The sequence below is a fragment of the Lycium barbarum genome, chromosome 10 (assembly GCF_019175385.1).
Source record: "Lycium barbarum isolate Lr01 chromosome 10, ASM1917538v2, whole genome shotgun sequence".
Classification (NCBI taxonomy): Eukaryota; Viridiplantae; Streptophyta; class Magnoliopsida; order Solanales; family Solanaceae; genus Lycium; species Lycium barbarum.
The window spans coordinates 25,452,850-25,466,336 of NC_083346.1; the positions used below are offsets into that span (position 1 = coordinate 25,452,850).

Here is a 13,487-nt window from a genome sequence, read left to right on the forward strand (position 1 = left end):
AATGTTTGCTATGAGAAGTAATTAAGTTAAACTATAGCTACTAAATGTCAATACCCACTATATGTTTGTTATGTCATGTAGTTATCCCAAAAAGAAAAGTGTAGTATTATTTTTTGTGTTAGGCCCGTGCTAGCACGGGCTTTCATCATCTAGTCCTATTCATAATTGGGAAAAGGATACAAATGGCCGTTGGGTCCAAAATAAACCCACACCCTGGCCCAAGTTTTCCCAAACCCAAAAAGTAGCCCCTAAACAATTCCCATCCGGTAGCCAAAATCTGTGGCAAGCCTTTTGTGGCGACTAAAAGTCGCCACAAAAGATTTAAAAAGTCGCCACTAAAGGCTGGCCGGCCCAACAGGCCAACCGCTTTTTTTTTTTTTTTTTAAATAAAAAAGTCAGACTTTTTGTGGCGACTGAAAACCGCCACTAAAGGCCTGCTACAGAAAAATCAATCTTTTTAGTGGCAACTAAAAAGTTTTAAACATGTATAATATGTGTATATTTTGTAAGAAATATTCCAAAAACTCTGAGGTGATTTTTGTATATAATATGTATCATTTGTATATAAAAATATGTATCAGTACCTATCAATAATGTATAGAAACTATATAAAATATGAATCACTAAGATATGTATCATTTTTGTATATAATATGTTTCATTTGTGTATATAATGTGTATTATAGGATAGAGAATTGTATCATTTTTGTATATAATATGTATCATTTTTTTATAGAAAGTGTATATATAATTCCAACATGTGTGTATAAACTGTATCAGTCTTGTATAAAAAGTGTATCATATGTATAAAAAATATATCATAGAAACGGTATCATTGTGGTATATAATATGTATCACTATTGTATATGTAAAAAAAATAAAAAATCATATCATTATTGTATAATATGTGTATAATAAATGTATAATTAACGTATAATTTATGTATAATAAATGTATAATTAATTCCATCATATGTATATAAAGTGTATCATTCTTGTATAGAAAGTGTATATATAATTCCAGCATATGTATATAAACTGTATCATTCTTGTATGTACTACTAAATATACACATATTATATATATTTTGGGATATTTCTTACTAAATATACATATATTATACATATTTTGGGGTATTTCTTACTAAGTATACACATATCATAGATGCTTTGGGATATTTAACCTTTAGTGGCGACTTTTTTAATTGCCACTAAAAAGTCTGATTTTTCTGTAGCAGGCCTTTAGTCGCCACAAAAAGTCTGACTTTTTTTTTTAAAAAAAAGCGCTTGGGCTGCTAGGCCGGCGAGCACGTGGCATTATTTTGGGCCGATCGGCCATTTTTTGGCATTATTTTGGGCGAACGGACTCCTGAGGATATTAGTCCCAAATATTGGCCAAATGTTGCATTACTTTGGACCATTGGACACACGATGTCCTTTTCCCTTTATAATTTTTATCAGTATTTTCATAAATAGGTTTGACTTTTTTGTAAGACATATTCTTTGATATAGTGAAGTCATTGACATTTTAATCCCTCTGTTTTTTTTCCAATAGCAACTTCCTATTACACTAGTTATATTCTTATAATTTACTAGTTTTTGTTTGATAAGGAGATGTTTTTTTCATGTGATTCTTATTCAAAAATAATAATCAATTCCATTATAAAATTTAGTTGCAGAAGATGAGAAGAATTGAGATCAAATAGAGTAAATATCTCAAAATGCCACTCAATTTTAAGGAATTATGTAGCAAAGTCTATTCAACTTTGTTTTGTATCAATAAAAGCATTCAACTTAGGGCTTTTCTCTAATAAAATTACTTAACCAAATTTGTCATAAAAAAATATGACATGAAAAAATAAATTAATTTTGTATGTCAAATAGACAGGATTAAAGAAGATCCATATCTTATTAAGTAATTTTTTGTCTGATTAAAACAAGATTAAAAGCATAAACACTGCTATATTTTGAAGTAATAGATTTTAAAGTACGTTTTTACGAATCGCTTTATCAAAAAGTTAAATATTTTTGGATAAAACATTTTTACTGATTTATTTTTATCTGAATCAGGCTCCTCTGTGAAGCTGATTCTTTTAAATTTTCAGACCAACATTGACCTATTTATTTTATCTTGTGTGTGTTTCAAATGTTGTAATCACCCTATCTTTATATCTTGACCTGAATAAGTGAAAATTATCTCATGGAATTAGTTAACTAGAGAACTCAATTTTTTACAACCTTATAGTGTTTTAGAAGCTAGTAAATAACTGTCCGAGAAGCGAAGCCAAAGTGACAAAATGAAAACCGGGATAACACATTGAGACATGAAAAAAACTAAAGTTTGGTTTTTTGGTCATAAACAGGCATTTTATTAACCAGAAGTAGAAGTTATGTACAAGATCCTGAAACATCAACTTGATCTTGGACATACGTCACAAGGTACCAGTAACGTTAGCTATTAAAAATAGGCATAACAGACACTCGGAGAGACAGCTACAAATAGTAATTCAATTCAGCAATTCTCTTCACTAATTTGGGCTTCAAACTTCCTCTTACTACTGCTTCCTGGACAATAATTCTAGTGATCGCTGGTGGGGATTTGGATTTTCCTTGAAACACCCTAATTTAAAAAAAAAAAAAAATAATATGCCCTTTCGGGCCTTTTATTTTATAAGCAGAAAATAGTCTAAAAAGAATATGTCTGAGCCCGGGTTAGAACCGGAGACCTCTAGTGTGTGCTATTGTTTCTTTCTTGCCATATGAAATACACACATCCAACCAAATCTATCTTGAACATCTGAGAAGGGGCAGCTTTGCCATTTGTATTTGTAATCATCCAAGCTACCTCATCAGACCAGGTCATGGCTTTTCTTGAGCAACTCTGCCATGACAATAGTGATTCTCAAATTTCAGTTGAGAAGGGACAAATGAAGAAGAGACGGTCAACAAATTCCTCAGCTAAGTTACAAAGAGGACACACATTATTCTCTATGAGCTTCCACTTTTTAAGTCTATCTCTAGTATAAAGTCTACCATGGAAAGCCGAGAACAAGATAAAGATCCACTTTGGAGCACCAAGATTATTACAAGTGAGCCTCCTCCACTATGCCTTTGTCATGATTGCCCCTAAGCTTAGTGTAGAGGTTTTTAATGGAGAATTTTGAAGATTTCTGAACTTGTACATAATCAATGTCGATTGCATCAAGAGTCTTGGTAGACTTGAATATTTTCCTAAGCATCCATGAGGCCTATTGGGGCAACAAATTTCAGATTTCCTAGCCTTTAATGTAGCAAGAATGCACCAATTTCATCCACAGCTTATCTGCCTTTTCACATAAATTCCGTAGCATTGTGCACACAATAGCCGTATTCCAAGTCTGGACATGTAAAATATTCAGGCCCCCTATCGTTTTTGGCAGACAAAGCCACACCCAAGCTATCAATGCCTTCCGGGAAGGCCCAGTGCCACCGGTCCAAAGAAAGGTCCGACAAATCGACTCAATACTGAAATTTGTGTGGTATTGAAAATAAATTAATTTTGAAGTGTAGGAAATCATATCAAAATCATATCAACGTATAGTAGCGTCTATGCTTTTTTGACAAAAAAAAAGCGTTTATGCTTTTAATTTTGTTTTAATAAGATATGAGTATTTTTTAATTTTGTTTTGTTTGTGGGGTTCGTATCTACATGGCATAAAAAATTAATTTATTTTGCCATATCATATTTTTTATAAAAAAATTGGCTGGGTGATTTTATAAAAGAAAAGCCCTAAGTTGAGATTTTATTGATTCTAAACAAAGTTGAATGACCTTTTGAGATATTTACTCCCAAAAATAGAGAATGCTTCCTTAACTTGGAAACTATAGATAATTTTTCTTCAGTTATCAACTGGAAAATAACGAGTAACATCCAATATCTACATGAAATTGTTACATTGACTACAATTTTTCTCGTTTTCATACTACTTTTGGAAAGGATATAATTTTAAGCACCCATATATTAGAACAACAATGGAATTCGAAACCATCAGCAATTTGGTGGTAACAATACACATTAAAATTCTAGAATTTTCAAAAGGGTCAGAGGAAACATGAGTTTTTTTGCATATTTTTGTAAGGTGAAGGAACTAAATGTTGGGAAGAAAGAAACAATAACCAAATTGCACGATGAGGTAACAGCGGAAGAAATACCCAAGTCGAAACTTTCCACACTATTTGAACCAAGAGAAGACAATAAAAACTAGCACAAACGGAAATCCAGGCAGCAGCTATACCAATAATAAAATAGCAAAGCAAGGAAAAATAAGTCGAATGCAAGAGACACCAAATTTACGTGGTAAAACCCCTTCAAGGTGAAGAGGAAACATCTACGGGACCTCCGGCCCACAAAAGCTCCACTATAAACAACAAGAGTTACAAAAATGTTCTCCAAATGGCTACTACAACAAAGCCAAGTACGGAGCAACAATACATAAAAGATAGCACCAAAACTAGTGAATAAAGGAGAGAAATCACCCCCAAAAAATGAGCTACTATTCGTACTTGAAAACTGGAGCTACATAACACAAAATCCAATCTACACCGTTGAAATCGAAGAACCAGATGTTGAGAACCCCCAGTTCAAATTTCAGCACGATCCAACGGTTAACGAATCAGAAAGTGCAATTTAAAGTGGACTGTTGTAGCAGAAAATTTCTGGACGAAAATCTGTTTTCTCTCTCACGTTTTTCTCTCTATATGGCTGCTATGAATTCACTCTTGTGTTGTGAAAATAATACCTAAATTGATCCTATATATAGAGGAAATTTTGGGCAAAATTGTCCTGGTCCAAATTGGATTGGGTTTTATTAATCCAATTCCACATAGGAAGGGAAAACCCAAAAACCTAATTGGATTGGGTTTTATTAATCCAATTCCACATAGGAAGGGAGAACCCAAAAACCTAACAATTCTCCCCCTCCCGACTATGTGGAGGAAACTGCTATCCCGGCGATCAAGCAATGCTCTAAATCTAGACTTGCAGCCAAGCCCAGAACAACCTGAATGGATGACATCTTCACAACTGGAGAAAAAACTTCCTTTTTCTGATTGAAGCCCTTGACAACTAATCTAGCCTTGTACCGTGGAACTGGGTTACCATCTTCATGTTTCACCCTAAAAAACCACTTGTTTTTCAAAGCTTTTCTATCTCTAGGAAGCTTAACCAGATCAAATGTATGATTATCATGCAATGATTTAATCTCATCTTGCATAGCATCAAACCACCTTTCGTTTTCTTCACTATCCATGGCCTCATCAAAATTTTCAGGTTCTCCCCCATCAGTCAAGAGTACAAACTCATTGGGAGAGTAACGAGATGAATGTACTTTCTCTCTAATAGATCTTCTAAGAGAACTCTCTGGAACATCAATAGCAACTGGTTGCTGGCCAATCACATCATCTTTCACTGGAGCATCATCAACATCATGCTGGTCATTCTGAATATGATCACTATCTTCATTATCAACTTGATCTTCATTATTTTGACGATTTTCTTCAGGTGCAATAGTCACAGGAATTGGATCAACATCAACTAAGCTTTCATTGCTCTGAGAATCAACCTTCTCAGCTTTGTCAAAATCTTCAATTGTCCGGTCTTCAAAGAACACAACATCACGGCTTCTAACAAGTTTCTTCTCAACTGGATCATAGAAACGATAGCCAAATTCTTCATGACCATAACCAATGAAGATACATTGCTTTTAACTTCCAGCTTTGACCTCTCATCCTTAGGAACATGCACAAAGGCCTTACACCCGAATACTCTCAGATGAGCATAAGAGACATCCTTACCAAACCAAACTCTGTCAGGGACATCACCATCCAAAGCAACAGTAGGAGATAAATTGATAACATTAGCAGCAGTATTAAGTGCTTCTGCCCAAAATGAATCTGACAGCTTAGCATCTGAAAGCAAACATCTAACCCTCTCAACTAGAGTTCTGTTCATCCTCTCTGCTAGACCATTTAACTGAGGAGTCTTTGGAGGAGTTTTCTGATGCCGAATACCCTGTTGTCTACAATAATTATCAAAGGGACCAATGTATTCACCACCATTGTCTGAGCGGATGCATTTTAGTTTCTTCCCTATCTGTCTCTCAACCAAGGCCTGAAAAGTCTTGAACACATCAAGTACTTGATCCTTGGAATTCAAAGAAAATACTCAGAGTTTGCGAGAATGATCATCAATAAAAGACACAAAGTAAAGTGCACCACCACGAGAGCTTACTTTAAAAGGACCACACAAATCAGAATGTACCAACTCCAGCAAATCCAGCTTTCTTGAAGGTGAATGACTCTGAAAGAAACTCTTTTCTGTTTCCCGGCTAAGCAATGAACACATCTCTTTAACTTTGCTTGTTTCACTCCAGAAAGCAAATTCTTCTTAGCCAAGTTATCAATCCCCTTCTCGCTCATATGACTCAGCCTTTTATGCCATATTTCTGATGAAGTATCATTCTCCACAAAATTTACTGAGTCACCACAAATGGAGCCTTGAAATAAGTACAAGTCAGACATCTTGTAACCTCGAGCCACAACCATTGAACCTTTAAGAAGCTTCCACTGGCCACCATCAATGGTTTGATCATAACCATCATCATCAAGCTTTCCTACAGAAATTAAATTCAGCCGAACATCTGGAGCATGCTTGACATTGTTAAGAACCAACCTCGAACCGTTCTTACTTTTCAAGCAAACTGTGCCAATGCCAATTACCTAAACCTCACTATTATTGCCCATTCGTAAATTTTCAAAATTACCCGGAGTATAAGAAGAAAATAATTCCTTCTTTGGCGTGACATGAGAAGTGGGACCTGAATCCACAAACCAGGTAGACTCATCACAAAACATATTGATATCATTTTTACCACAAGCAATAAGAAGATCATTTTCAGCAACAACAACAACACAATTTTCATTATCGCCTTCTTTCTTTTGCCTTTTCTGGTCTCTCTTAAACTTGTAGCAATGTTTCTTGATATGCCCTTTCAAGTGATAATAGTCACATGTAAGATTCTTGTACCTGGAGGATCTTGACTTGCTTCTACTTTTGCCTCTGTCATTCTGACCTCTGAAGTTACTTCTCCCCCTGTCTTCAGTAACCAAAACATCGGAGTGTGAAGTTGAAGAAGACGAAGCTTGAGATCTTCTTCTCATCTCTTCATTAAAAACACCACTCTTAGCATATTCCATAGTTACACCATCACTGGAAGCAGAATTAGTCAAAGAAACTCGAAGAGTTTCCCAAGAGTCTAGCAGAGTATTAAGAAGCCAAAGTCCCTGTATTTCTTCATCAAACTTGACACCCATTCCAAACAGCTGATCAAGGACACCCTGAAAATCATTGATATGATCAGAAATAGGGCTGCCCTTTTTGTATCTAATATTCATCAATTGTTTCAGTAGGAACAACTTATTATTGCCAATTTTTTAAACATAAAGTGTCTCAAGATTTTCCCATAAGCTTTTAGCATTTGTCTCATTCACAATATGATTTCGAACATTATCTTCAACTCATTGCCTGATATAGCCACAAACCTGTAAGTGCTCAAATTCCCAATCCTTATCTTCAATAGACTGGGGTTTCTTAGAAGCAAACACAGGTAAATGCAATTTCTTAACAAATAGAAGATCTTTCATCTTGCTTTTCCAAATATGGTAATTATTGCCATTTAAAAAAATCATCTTGCTCATATTTGCCTCCATCATTCAAATAGACAATTGACACAACCAAATACAACCACAAGCTCTGATACCACTTTGTTGGGAAGAAACAATCAATAACCAAATTGCACGATGATGTAACAGCGGAAGAAATACCCAAGTCAAAATCCCCACACTATTTGAACCAAGAGAAGACAATAAACACTAGCACAAAAGGAAAAATAAGTCGAATGCAAGAGACACCAAATTTACGTGGTAAAACTCCTTTAAGGTGAAGAGGAAACATCCACGGGACCTCCGGCCCACAAAAGTTCCACTATAAACAACAAGAGTTACAAAAATGTTCTCCAAATGGATACTACAACAAATCCAAGCACGGAGCAACAATACATGAAAGATATCACAAAAACTAGTGAATAAAGGAGAGAAATCACCCCCAAAACGAGCTACTATTCGTACTCGAAAACTGGAGCTACAGACCACAAAATCCGATCTCCGCCGTTGAAATCGAAGAACCAGATGTTGAGAACCCCCAGTTCAAATTTCAGCACGATCCAACGGTTAACGAATAGGAAAACTCAATTTAAAGTGGACTGCTGTAGCAGAAAATGTTTGGACAAAAATCTGCTTTCTCTCTCACGTTTTTCTCTCTATATGGTTGCTATGAATTCACTCTTGTATTGTGAAAATAAGACCTAAATTGATCCAATATATAGAGGAAATTTTGGGCAAAATTGGCCTGGTCCAAATTGGGTTGGGTTTTATTAATCCAATTCCACATAAGAAGGGAAAACCCAAAAACCTAACACGGTTTTCCACAAAAGGCCTCACATCATTAAGAGTATTCAAATCTTTATAAGTAGCTCCTTTTTCTTTTCAGCTATTAATGTGGTACTTTGTTCGCACACCCAACAATCTCCCCCTCGAACTAAGTTCCACGTGGCTCATTATCATACCACGTGTCAGAGATTCAACATGTCTGTGTGCCACCCACATTGTCAGAGTATTTACGGTCATCGAAGCCTAAAGGCTGTGAATGTGTCTTCAAAGCTACGGGTAAAGGTCGTAAACCTGCCCATAGATGGGCAAAGGCACTAAGCCGGGCCCCACGCCTCACTCCGCCATCTTCATACTCGTCCCGCCAAACCATTGGCTCTGATACCACTTTGTTGGGAAGAACGACCCAAAGATACTCTAAGCATGATGTGATATTGTCCTCTTTGGGCCAAGTCCGCACGATTTTCCACAAAAGGCCTCACATCATTAAGAGTATTCAACTCCTTATAAGTAGCTCCTTTTTCTTTTCAGCTATCAATGTGGTACTTTGTTCGCACACCCAACACTAAATTTATCTACTACCGCAAATCATCATAATGAAGTTTTGATCAAATAAAAATATTACTAAACTGAATAGTTTAGTAAACGTCAAACTTATATAACCTTAAGGGGTCGTTTGGTAGAAGGGATAGGATGTAATGGGATTATTAGTCTTATGTGATTGGAATTATCCCATGTTCGGTTGGTGGGATAACACCTTTGGTATATCACACGATCCCATCTATATGGGATAAAAAGTGGGACAACTTATCGCATATAGGTGGGATAAGTTATCCCATCCTATCTCACCCAATCCCATCTATATGGAATACTAGTGTCACTTCACTCATGCTAAGCTTGGGCCCAAATTAACGCTAAAAATTAAATTAATTGATATTTTATTTTTCAAAAAATTTGTTCTTACTTCGTTATTTATGTAACATCACTTTGACACTTTATAAAGACTTTTCAAATTTTGAGTACAAAAGAGTATCTGAGTTAAAGGAGAACATATTTTTAATTTAAATATTAGACTTTTTTTTCAAAAAAGATCAAACATATGCATGCACAAAAGATCTTTTAATTCATATTTTACTGAATTTTTTTGAGATTATAATCTCCAATGATTAAAATTGAGTTTTATCATATGTAAATTTAATTTTATTTGTTTCTCGTAATTGAACCCGTATTGACTAACTTATTTTTGGCAAAAGATATGATGTATTTAACTAATGTAAAATATATATATGCTCCAATATTGAAATCAATAAAGTTAACTTATAAATATAAATATATATAAATAATTAAAAGATTTGTTATTGCAAGAAACTCTTCTATTTCTTTCAAATTAAATCATACAAAAAATACTGAAAAGTCAATGAGATTAAATTGTTCTTACTTTAAGCTTTCTTTTTTAAAAAAAAAAAAAAAACATTACGTTTAATAGAACAAATAAAAATTTAATATTAAATGATAAATGGTAAATAGCATCAATATATAATACTAAATAATATTACAAGAACAATGTTTTAATTCAAATATGTGTGATTGTGCTTTGTGGGAGTCTACTATCATCATTGTGCTGTGGGAGTCTACTATCACCTTTTTCATGACATCATCATTTTTAGTGGTATGTAAAAAGCCCTTAAAGTTCTCAAAATTTATCAAAAATGTGTGAGGATTCACGAAGTAATAAAAATATTAATTAGTAGGGATTTCAATAGTTTTTAAAAAACCGACTTAACCGACCGAACCGTACCATACCGAACCGATATTTAGGTTTTCTTTAATAAACCGACGGTTTTTATAAAAATTTATAACCGTACCGACTAAATGGGTTGGTTTTTAATTTTATAAAAATAAACCGAAAAAATACCGAACCGTACCGAATAAATTTATATGTGTACAATATGTTCTATATATTAGATTTAAATATAATAAAATATATAAATTTTTTGTCTTGGGTCCGGGATGTGTGATGAAATAATTAACACCTAAAGTTTCAACTCTGAAACCTATTATACTACTCTAAATTAAATTAGTTATAGCGTCTCGAGTAGTAACTACCTTGTAAGCTACAAGGTATTCCAACGATCTTGGATAGAAAGCTATAAAGTACTAGATATTTTTCTCTCACATGATTTTAAATTTCTCTTATTGGATACTTAATCTTAGTAGTCTTAGTTCTTGAGTCCCATCTTGATTGATTTTTGCCCCCTCGTGCGATATAAATTATACTTGTTGTCTTTGCTTAACATTGTTTTACACTACCGTAAAATAGTGGGATCAATCTTTATTCTTGTCGTCTTTCATGTTTTCTTAATTCATCACCTTTTAAAAAATAAAAATGTCTAGAATTTTTGCCAAAGTCTTATAAAAGTATGCATGATACCGTGTCTTTAACTTTCACTAGTAACTATGACATGATGATGTTTTGTTAAAAAACCCCGAAAATTAACCGAATCATACCGATACCAAAGGAAAACCGATATGATGGGACGGTTTCGGTATGTCTAATATTGGTTCTACAAAATGAGATAACCGAATAATTGGTATGATATAAATTTTATATAATAACCGCCCGAACCGTACCATTGACTTCCCTATTAATTAGGGGTAAAAAGAGACAAAAAAATTTATGTGAGCACTACAAAAATTTGGTATTCTACCTTATATATAGTAGTAAAGTTATCCCTCCTACCAAACGATCCCTAAATACAAATAAAAAAGTTCTCCCTTTCTATCAAAAGTAGGACTGATCTAGATAAAACATAAGAAGAAAATTTACAACAAGGTCTGGGTGGTGTAGTCGGTTATCACGCTAGTCTCACACACTAGAGGTCCCCGGTTCGAACCCGGGCTTAGACATTCACATTTTTTTCCTTTGTGAAAATTGTTTTTTCAGTTTTCTATATTCCTTAAGCAAGTTTAAAGTTCAATCACAAAAAGAAAAAGATTTTTGGAAAAAGTCTTTTCGGTGTTTGAGCTGTGGGTTGAAATTATTTTTCTTAAATTTAATCAAACCAACAAAAAAATAATATTAGAATAACATTATTGGTGGTTGAATGTAATTCTCTCTTTTATTATAAGCATTTAACTCAACGAAAAAATTCCATAACCTTTCAACCAACAAGTCGGAGAATATAACAACATACTAGTGTAATCTCACAAGTGAGTTTTGAGGAGGGTGATGTGTACTAGCCTTATCCCTTTTTTGTAAAGGTAAATAGGTTGTTTCCAATAAACCCTTGGCTCAAGTAAAGCAAATCAAAATCAGTAGAAAAAGAAATACAGTAAATACATACAGTAATGAAGATAATGGAAAGAATAAAGGGTAGCAACAATAAATAGTGTGATAACCGAAGCAAAGGAAACAACATGTAGCAGAGAGCTGTTTGGACATGATTTGAAATCATGATACGAAATCAGTGATTTGAAATCATGATATTTGAAGTCAAATTTTGTTTGGACATACAATTTGGATTTCTTAAATTGTATTTTTTCTCATAAACATAAAAACCTTACAAGTTGTGAAAACCATCAAAACTTTCCAATTCTGAAACAATCTTACCAAATGAGCAAATCATAGTTCATAACAAAATTAATACGCTAAGACCTTTCTAAAAAATACAACATTAAGCGATCGAACTTTAGTTCAATAAAAAGAAAAATTGAACATGAGTTGTATAAGTAAATGCAATTGGTAAATGGTTGGCAAGAGTAAATTTATTATAAATATACTACCAACTTACAGATCTTTTAATATTTGATATAAATGGTTGGTAAATATATCTACCAACTTATGAATCTTTTTTTACAAAATATAAATTTATGGGTCAAGTTTTACATTAAAATAATTTGAAGTCATGATTTGGAATCCCAAATAATACTTTTTTTGGAGAATTTGGGATTTGGAATTATGATGAAGTTGAAGTTGAAATCTTGTGCAAATTGTATAGATAAACGCTGATTTGAAATCAAAATATGAAATCATGATTTCATATCTCATGGCCAAACGCCTACTAAGGAGCCGTTTGGATATGATTTGAAATCATGATATGAAATCGGTCAAATCATCATCAAGTTGAAATTAAAATTTTATGCAAATTGCATAAACAAATGCTGATTTGAAATTATGATTTCATATCGCATGTCCAAACACATACTAAGTATCCAAATTATACTACTAATAAGAGAAATTATACAACACTCGAGTTAGGTACTAACTAGGTGTGTTCATGAAAACCAGGAAACCGTCCCTTTTTTTAATTTGATTTGATTTTAGCTTTTAAGTTCAAAAAATTGATAATATTTGATTTGAGTCGTAAGCACCTCAGAGGAGAATCAAAGAAAAAGAAAAAAGTTAACAAGAAAGGCCAATTATTAGTAATGAGAAAAAGTAAAAACGTGACTATTTTGGGAAGGGTAATAATAATAACGGAAAAGGGTCAAAATTACCCCTGAACTTTGAAAAACAGTTCATTCATACCCTTCATTATATTTTAGGGCTAATTATACCCTTACAGTTATACTATGGGGTCAATTATACCCTTATGTCTAACGGCTGTCACGTGGCATCATCTCAGCCCTTCAAAATTATTTTACCCTCAAATAATTTTTTACCCACTAAAATAACTCAAAACGACCCGAATTTTTTTTTTCCAGCAAAAATAATAGGGAATTATTTTTCCAGAAAAAATATAAAAATAATTTCGTATTATTTTTGCTGGAAAAAAAAATTCGGGTCGTTTTGAGTTATTTTAGTGGGTAAAAAATTATTTGAGGGTAAAATAATTTTGAAGGGCTGAGATGATGCCACGTGGCAGCCGTTAGACAGAAGGTATAATTGACCCCATAGTATAACTGTAAGGGTATAATTGACCCTAAAATATACCGAAGGGTATGAATGAACTATTTTTTAAGGTTCAAGGTTAATTTTGGCCCTTTTCCGTAATAATAATAATGATAGA

The 13,487-nt window shown here is 33.6% G+C and overlaps 1 non-coding gene across 1 annotated transcript; it reads left to right on the forward strand.

The window, feature by feature from the left end:
* Window positions 1-11,311: 11,311 nt before the first annotated feature.
* TRNAV-CAC (transfer RNA valine (anticodon CAC)) lies at window positions 11,312-11,385 on the forward strand. The gene has a single exon. It is a non-coding gene; the product is annotated as a tRNA-Val (tRNA).
* Window positions 11,386-13,487: the final 2,102 nt, after the last annotated feature.